Raw genomic sequence first — 9897 nt, 5'->3', positions numbered from 1 at the left:
CAAGTGGTATAGCATCCATATTCTTAGAGGAGAAGTTGAGGGAGTTACAGGAAGAAATAGACAGCAAAACTATACTAATCGGGGACCTCAACCTCCCCCTCTCTGAACTTGATAAATATAATCTCAAAATAAACAAGAAAGAAGTTAAAGAGGTGAATAGAACTCTGGATAAGGTAGATATGATAAATTTCTTGAGAAAACTGAATGGGGATAGAAAGGAATATGCCTTTCTCTCAGCGGTACATGACACATATACAAAAATTGACCATGTACTAGCGCATAAAAACCTCACAATCCAGTGCAGAAAGGCAGAGATAGTCAATGTATCCTTCTCCAATCATACTGCAATAAAAATTATAGGTAATAAAAGGCCATGGAAAGATAGACCAAAAATTAACTGGGAACTAAATAATCTAATCCTAAAGAATGAGTGGGTTAAACAACAAATCATAGAAACAATCAATAACTTCATTTAAGAGAATGACAATAATGAGACAACCTCCCAAAACTTATGGGATGCTGCAAAAGTAATTCTTAGGGGAAGTTTTATATCATTGAATGCCCACATGAATAAAATAGAGAAAGAAGAGATCAATGAATTGGGCACGCAGCTGGAAAAAGAACAAATTGAAAATCCCCAAGTAAATACCAAATTAGAAATACTGAAAACCAAAGGAAAGATTAATAAAATTGAAATTAAGAAAACTATTGAACTAATAAATAAAATGAAGAGTTGGTTTTATGAAGAAAACAATAAAATTGATAGCTTTTTCTCTCTTGTTTTAGAAGCAAGATAACCTGGGTAGAAATGGTAATAGTTGCACTCTCTACCTAATGGGGGTGTTGTGAGTTAAGTACTTAAGTACCTACATCACTTCTATCTATATAACAAGTACTATACAAGTATTTATATCATAGTCTAAGTCTATAAGCATCCCTATAATAATCATATATCTTTATAAGTACTTCTGTCACTTATATCTGTACAATATTCTAAAGTTTGTAAAGTACTTAATGCTTAAAATACTTAATACAAACTTAAGAATATTATATAGACATAAGTGATTACTACTATTCAACATACCTAAGGCATTTAAGCAAAAGCACGAGATGTACTCGGAGAATAGGATTCCAATGCAGGCTCTGCTAACACCTTGTTATGTAGCCTTGGCAAAATCACGTGGCTTCTCTGGATCCATGTCCTCATCCCTAAAATGAGATGGCTGGATGAAATTACCTCCAAGGTCCCTTTCAGTTCTAATAGGCCATGAGATTTACCAGCCAAGAGTTTAGACTTGTGGTATTTACATAATATTTGACATATTTTATTGCCATCGTTTATCCAGCCAGCAGCTACTGGAAATCTTGTTTTTCCTTCTGGTTCAGTGAAGTCTCAACAATACTCTTCATAAGTGCTCGGAGAAATAGAAGCAGAACCATTGTCTAGTTTCTCTGGGGGTTTTTTGAAAGGTTGATTTGGGAAGAAAGGAGAAAGGCCGCAGACCATCAGAATCTTCCTGAAGATTACACCAATATTAACAAATTTAGAGCTGCTTCTTAATCAAATTTTTAAAGATATATGCTTCATAATGGGCTGGCTGAATATAGTCTTTCATCACCCTGGCCTGGGCCTTGGTTTGCTCACACACAAGGGTAATAAATAATTATACTTTGCTGGGTGTGATGAAGAATCCTGGAGTAGCTAATAAAAAGAGTAGTAAAACCTTCCTCAAGATAGACAGCATGATTCTAATAGCCACTACAGCAGAAGAGACAGCAACTTCTGTGTTTGTGACACTTCAGTAGGAGGGAGGTAGAGAACTTCCTTTATAGAGAATCCCTAAGATTGACTTAAGGAAAGTTAGAAGACATGAGCAAAAAGATGGCTTACTCAACATTTTCTACTATCCCTGTGACCTCTCAAATCTCCCTTTACAAAAATATCGTGACAAAGATAAAACAACTTTGGCTATTTCCATGGTTTAAGACACCAAGAAAGCAAATGGGTTTAAAAAAAAACAAAAAACAAAACCTCAGACCCAAGAACTGAGGGTTAATGACCTAGAGCATACTCAGCACCCCTCCCCACCTCCTATGCTACCAGCATAGGCTGTGCTAGCAGACCCAATGATATGACCTAAGACTATATCAAAACCCACCCCATACCATGGTCCCTCTCCTCTCTTTACAGTGCCACAGAGATCCCAGATCCAGGCTATGGAAGTCTCCTTGGGCCTTGACAACCAGCTTGGCCACAGCTCTTTATCAGCAAAGGCCTGCTGGGATGTGTGAGCTGGTAAGCATAGACAAAGCAAAGCTCTCAACTGCTGGCATCTCTGAATGACTGGGGTTGGAGAAATGGGCCCTGTACTGTCAGTAACAGGGCAAAGAATCAACGAACAGAAGGAGTGGAGCAGGTCACCAGGGCAGGAAACTGCATGTGAGGAGCTGTGGGTCTCCCTGTTAAGCCTGAAGGAAGAGCAGTTCTGATCACCCAAAAGTCTGTGGGAGCAGAGACCTACCTGGTGAATTGCTCAATATGGAAGGAGGCTGAAAAGCTTTGAGATACAGCTCTGAAGGACGCTACAATTGGAGGAGGGGGAGTCAGAACTGAGCAAAAAAGAACGTAAGGGTGAGGAGGAGTTAGGGGAGCCTGGAAATACCAACGATTCCAGGAAGAAAAGAATCTCAAAGACTTTAATCACAAACAGATAAATCAACAGGAAAAACAGGAACAACAGAAGGACTTATGGCTTCCTGCCGTGGTAAACAAGTTCAGACATCTATGACGAATGCTGCAAAATGAAGGAACATGATCCATCACTTGGTGAGACAGAGGACCTTGAGAAAGCGGAGAACACGGAATTGTTACGTGCTGTTCCTGTGAGATTTAAAGAGAAATGAGAATTCTAAGAGTAGAATGCATGTCCTGAACAGCAAAAATAACGAGGATCTGTAACGGCAAGCCTCACCAAGGAAACAAAGGAGGTTAAGGCATTCACAGACCTGAAAGACAATCTCTAAAAGAAGCCAAAAAATTAGAATGTTAAAAGAAAATATGCTTACTAAACATGCAAAACATACAGATCTCAAAGAAAGGATGTGTAGAGATAGCCTAAGGATCACAAGTCTCCCAGAAGAACATGACAGGATTAAAAAAAAAAGCAACCTGAACACCATAATAAAGGAAATAATAATAATTTTAAAAATTTTCCAGAACTTCTGGATATAGAAAATGAAATTCCAATGGAAAGAATCCACAGACTGCTTCCAGAAAAAAACCTAAGGCTGCAAACTCCAAAAAACATAGTAGTTCAATTTAACATAAATTAACTGATTTCTGGGAGGTGGCAGAGTAGGTCAGAAATTTCCAGGCTTTCCAGACACAAAATTGCCATAAAACAAACAGAGCAACAAAAATAAAGGGATAAAGCAGTTATCCTCCTAGGACCTCTTGAGAGGACCTCAGAGAAGATTCCAGGGGCTGAGGCCTGATCTGAGTGAAATGCAAACACCTCCAGGTCACTCTACCAAATCAAGGAACAGTAAGCCCAGAGGTAGGCAGACTAGGCCTCAAGAAATTTCACCTTTAGTTTCACAACATTCACAGCTTCAAGAAATTTCAGCTCAGGAACTTTCACCTCATAGCTTCAGGAATTTTTACCCCACAAACTTTCCTCTAAAGAACAACAGACACTGAGTGAAGGAAGATGGAAGGATGCCCTGCTGTTACTTGAAGCCAAGGCAATGACCAGATGTGATCTTGGGCTGTGGCTGTGAGTGAGAAGCGATCACAAGGCTGCAGGGAGCAAGAATGTTTTGGGAACAGTGTGGCTGATGCTCAGGAAAGAAAGAGAGGAGTCCCTGAGGTTGAGCCTCCTCCTCCCTCAACAGAATTCAGAAAATAACAATAAGAAGGACCTGAGACCTAGGACAACATCAACCATGACTCAGGATTGAAAGTTGATAATAATAATAATAAGCTGGTAAAGATAAAATAAGACAAATTATAAATAAAAATGAGTAGGCAAAGGAAAAGAAACCCAATCATAGATAGCTACTTTGGTGTAAAAGATCTAGGTTCATATTCAGAGGAAGATACTGAGGTTAAAAAAAAAGGCCACTCCTACCCTAAAGAGAAGAGTCAAGTGGTCACCAGCCCAAAAAGAAATCTTGGAAGAACTTAAAAAGGAATTTAATCAAATAAGAGAGAATAAGGAAAAAATAGAAAAAAAATTAAAACAATGCAAGAAAATTATGAAAAGAAAGTTAACCAATTAAAAAAAGGGATACAGAATCATAAGAAAAAAATAAAAAGGAATTTAAAAATCAAGTAAAAAAAAACAAGCAAAAATTGGAACAATAAAAAAAAGCAGTCCAAGAAAGTTAAGAAAAGAAAGTTAGCCAATTGAAAAAGGAGATACAAAATCTTAAGGAAGAAAATAAAAAGGAATTTAAAAATCAAGTAAAAGAAAATGAGCAAAAATTAGAACAATAAAAAATAAGAGCAATCCAAGAAAATTATGAAAGTTAGCCAATTAGAAAAGGAGATCAAAATCTTAAGGAAGAAAATAACTCCTTGAAAACTAGAACTGGGCGAGTGAAATTGAATGATGTTATAAGACACCAAGATATTATAAAACTAGAAAAAAAAAGGGAATCTGAAAAGTCTCATTAGAAAAACAACTGATCTGGAGAAGAGATCAAGGAGAAACAATACAAGAATTTTCAGACTACCTGAAAGTTATGGTCAAAAAAAAAGAATATGGATACAATATTAAAAGAAATTATTAAGGAAATTTGCCCTGAAGTTTTAGAATGAGAAGGTAAAGTTGTTGTTGTTGGTCTTTTGCTCTTGAAGAAGACCATGACATCAAGAAGATGATGCCATGAATTGCAAGTGAATTGGATTTAAAGGAGGAAAGGCTGTACAAAGTCAGCAGTCTCACTTTCTTCTCCAGATCCATCTTGGTCCAGTGGTGAGATATAGATCTGACAACTGGAAATGGCCCTAGATGCAGTGGGAGACCTCAGAATTTTTAAGCTAAGGTCTGTCCCAGGTATTGGTTTGACTGATATTTGCCTATTCAGTGATTAAGGCTAGATAAGAAATGAGGCAAAGAATGACCTCTTTTACTTGGTCCAGAAAAAAAAAAAAGATTAATTTAGGAGGGGAAGACCCTCAGGGATCTGGGAAAAATAGAAACAATTGCTATTTACATCCACTGAACAGTCAGGGCCCAAAGACCAGGTGAAATTTGGACTGGGACCTGTTGTTGGTCAATCAAAGAAGGCCAGAAGGTAAAGTAGAAATAGAAAGAATCAACCAATCACCACCTAAAAGAGATTCTAGGAAGAAAACATACAAGAATGTCATAGCCAAGTTTCAAAATTCAATTCAGAATCAAATTCTGCAAACCATCAGGAAAGGGCATTCACATAATGCAAGACTATTCTGCATTCACTAGAAAAAGAAGGAGAGAATGAAAAAATGCTTTCCAGAGGGCACTGGAACTGGGAATGCAGCCCAGAGTAACCTATCTTGCAAAATCTCAGCCTAATCATTCAGAACAAAAGGAGCTTCAATAATAAAGATTCTTAAATATTGTTAGGAAAAAAAACAGAAGGGAAGAGATTATTTTACCTCAAATACCTCAAACAACAGAAATGCAGGAGTGGATAAATGCAGACAACAGCAATACAGAGACAACAGAAAGACTTGTAAGAGACTTCTTTCTAAATGTACACAAGCAGACAGGGTGAAGATGGAAATCTAGGAAAAGCATGAATGAAAAGGTGGACAAGGGGCATTATGGGACAGGACTTAGTGATATCCTGCCTATAGGTGAGTGCTTCTTTTATGGAACTACATAACAAGGGGAAGAGGGAAAGGGGAAAGGGGAGCAGGGGGATGGAGAGGAGTGAATGATGTGCTTGGGCCAAATCAAGGGCTGGCAATGAGGGGAGAATGGTCTCAGAAAGAGATGAAACTCCAGGAGATTGGGTGAGGAGGAGCGGGGAAAGATAGAAAAGGGGAGGAAAGGAAGGAGGTCTTACTTTGGACTCAGGAGGGAATTCCACAGAAGAAAGTTTCTATGGATAAAGGGAGATAAGAACTTTATACTAGATGAGGCCTGGGGGGATGTTGGGTGCCTGAGAAGTCTACTTGTCTGGAAGGAAGGGGGAGTTGGAACCTCTGGGGAACTAGTACCTTAAGGATGGGGAAAGCATGGACTCAGAGATTTCAATGCAAATGTAGGGGAGGGGGAAGTGAACAAGAAAAGGTGTAGATCAGTAAAGGGGAAGGAGGCACTCTACCATGGAGCAGTGTCCTCTCTGATATCTACAATAATTGTCATTGTTCTCAGGGTGAAGCACAGTGGAAAGGGGGGGTGGGGCATGGAATAAGGCCTACAATGCAGTGGTCAAAGGTCCCTACAGGGCACAGCCTAGAATGGGAAGCTCTGGTTGTATGAAGAATACAGGGAAAATTGAGAGACTAGATGATTATACAGGTCATGAACCAGAGAATAAATATCTAGAGCAGGGGTGGGGAACCTGCAGCCTCAATAACACATCACAGAACAAATCCCCTCAATAAAAGGATTTGTTCTGTAAAACTTGGACTCAGTCAAAAGGCTGCACCCAAGGATCTAGAGGGCCATATGTCACCTCGAGGCGTGCAGATTCCCCATCCCTGGTCTAGAGTAAACAGAAAAAGAAGCTAATGATGAAGAGAGTGAAAGAAATCTTATTTTTCAAAGGGGCACCAGAAAAATAAATTTAAAAAACTAATGAACAGAACTAGCTAAGGGGAAGGAGAGGAAGGGGAAATGTACCTAACTAATCAAGAGGGAAAAAAGAGGAAGTAAAAATATATAACCAGAAAAAAAAGCCAGGGGGGAATAACTAACAAACAAAATCCTAAAGGGAAAGGAGTAATAAATGAGAAAGTAGGTTCAGGGGTGATGGGAAGAGAGTCAGTGGATACAGGGTGACCTTAAAAAATGATTAAAGTAACTTAAGAAAACTAACACTGTGTTTACAGTAGAAGATGGGGAAAATTATAACTTGAGGGGGGAAAAACTATTTTAGAGATAGAGGAAAATATAAACCTAAATCTTTTAACTTTGAATGTGAATAGATTAAACAATCCAATAAAATGAAAAAGTGACATTAGTTAAGAAAATAAAACCATACACTCTGCTGCTTACAAGAAATGCATTTTGAAAATAAAGACATACACAAAATAAAACCAAGGAGATAGTAAAAATTCTACTATTCATCAAGTGAATATACTAAAGTAGGAGGTACCATCAGTTTATCAGACACAGCAAAAACAGACATTGAAAAAATAAAAAGTGATAAACAAGGAAATTACGTTATGCTGACAGGAACAAATCAATATCGGTAATAAACTGATATACTTCAAAAGCCTTAGTATCCAAATTCATAAAGGAAATATTATCAGAACTCCAAAAAGACAATAGAGAGTAACAATAGTGACAGGAGACTTCTATATGCCTCTTTCAGTTTCAGATAAGTATAACAAAAAGATTTTTTAAAAAGAGAGAGAAAATATGGAACTGAACAAATTTCCAGAGAAACTAGAGTTAAAAGACTTATGGCATCTTCTAAAAAGAACAGCAAAAGACTATACATGTTTATCTGCATCATATGGGACTTTTACAAAAACTGACCATTTACAAGGGCATAGAGATGTTGTAATAAAAAGGCAGAAATAATCAATAATGTAGTAAGAACAGAAATTGGTTCAGGAAACATAAGCAAAAGATATAAACCCGAATAGAGACTTAAAAATGAAATCTTAAATAATAAGTAGGCCAAAGGACAAGTAACTATAGTATGTAAAACAATAGCTACGTGGAAAGAAAGTGATAATGATGAAATACTACACCAAAATTTCTGGAATGTAGCTAACACAGTTCTCCGTTAAAATGATAGATTAAAAAAGCGGAAAAAGAGAAGACTAAAGAACCAAATACGGATTTTAAAATAATCAATTGATAAGTAAACAAACCTATAATAAAAGGAGATATCAAAAATTAGAGGAGGGGCAGCTAGGTGGTGCAGTGACTAGAGCACTGGCCCTGGAGTCAGGAGGACGCAATTCAAATCCAGTCTCAGACACTTGCTACTTACTAACTGTGAGAATCTGGACAAGTCACTGAACCCCAGTGGCCTCACTCCCCCCCAGAATAGAGGGGAAATGTTGGGGGTGTAAGCTCAGTTCCATGTGGACAGTCTCGGGCAGGTAAAGGTGAGGACTTCTAAACCTTAGAGTTCTCATGAGGCCCCCCAGGGAACAGCAGGGAATTGAGGTGTGAGACCCGGCTATCTCGTGCATTTCCGCCTCTTCCTGTGGGGAAACGTGCTGGGAGAGAGCATCCCCGCCCTCGAGATTGGCCCGGGGTCTGAGCACACCTATTGTTGTCTAACAGGCACGGTATTCGGGTGCAAGCTATGCGGCGGGAGAGCTTAAGTAGGGTCAGGAAAACCTGAAGGCGCTCTTAGTGCTGAGGGGCCCTTAGAGGACAGAAGGTCCCTCTTCCCTCTCTCCTCTCTTCTCTCTTCCCTCTCCCCTCTCTCCCTCTTCCACTTCCATTTCCAATCTCTGACTGTAAGATCTTTGCCTCCTTGGGAAGAGGATTCCTCTCTCCTCAGGAAGAATTCCCCCTGCACATGTAACCAAGACCCTGAATAAAGCCTAACCCTTGTTCGACTCTGGAAAGTCTCTTCTCTCATACGTTTATCCGATTTGGCCAGCCGAAGACCTGCGATAGGTAAGGTAAGACTTGGGTAGCCCTTAGGCCTCTAGGCCTGACAGGAAAATAGATAAATTGGAAACAAAAAAGCATAAGAATGATAAATAAAACTAAAAGCTGGGTTTCTTTTTTCAACAAATTCTAACACTTAGCTAATCTGATTAAAAAGAAGAAAGTAGAAAATCAAATCAATAAAATAGCAAATGTGTGGAGTGAAATCAGAGCAAAACCAGGTGAAATAAAAAGAATAGTCAGACTATATTATGCACAGCTATATACTAACAAAACAGAGAACACAAAAGAAACTGAGAAATACCTTTAAAAATATATAATACCCAAGCTGTCAGAAGACCAGATAGAGATTTTTCATCTATTTTTAAAATTAGTTCTATTTGTTTCATTATATATTTTTCAGTTATATGTAAAAGCAATTCTAACAACTTTTTTTTAAATTTTGAGTTCCAAATTTCTTCCTCCTGGCTACTCCCCTCCTTGAGAAGGCAAGCACTTTGATTTCTATTATGTATGTGAGATCATATAAAACATATTCCCATATTAGTCATATTGCAAGAGAAAACAACAAACAAAATGAAACAATTTTTAAGAGTTTCAAAATATGCTTTAATCTGCATTCAAAGTTTATCAATTCTCTCTCTGGGGGTGGATGGCATTATTCGGTTGTTTTGGAATTGTCTTAGATCATTGTCTTTATCACAGTAACTAAGTCTTCCCCAATTAATCATCCTTACAATATTGCTGTTACTGTGTACAATGTTCTCCTTTGCATGAAGTGAACAGAAGTCTTCCCAAGTTTTTCTGAAAGCATTTTTCTTATTATTTCTTATAACAAAAAAAAGTATACTATCACAATCACGTACCACAACTTATCCAGCTATTCCCAAATTAATAGGCATCTTCTCAATTTTGAATAATTTTCCACAAAAAGAGCTGCTATAAATAGTTTTTGTACATGTAGGTTCTTTTCCCTTTCCTTTTATCTTTTTGGGATATAGACTTAGTAGTGGTATTACTGGATCAAAAGGTATTCACTTTGGGAACAGCTCCAAGTTGTTCTCCAGAATAGTTAGACCATTTCACAAGTCCACCAAAA

The sequence above is a fragment of the Notamacropus eugenii genome, chromosome 1 (assembly GCF_028372415.1).
Source record: "Notamacropus eugenii isolate mMacEug1 chromosome 1, mMacEug1.pri_v2, whole genome shotgun sequence".
NCBI classification, from domain to species: Eukaryota; Metazoa; Chordata; class Mammalia; order Diprotodontia; family Macropodidae; genus Notamacropus; species Notamacropus eugenii.
Note: the sequence above shows the minus strand (reverse complement) of the source record.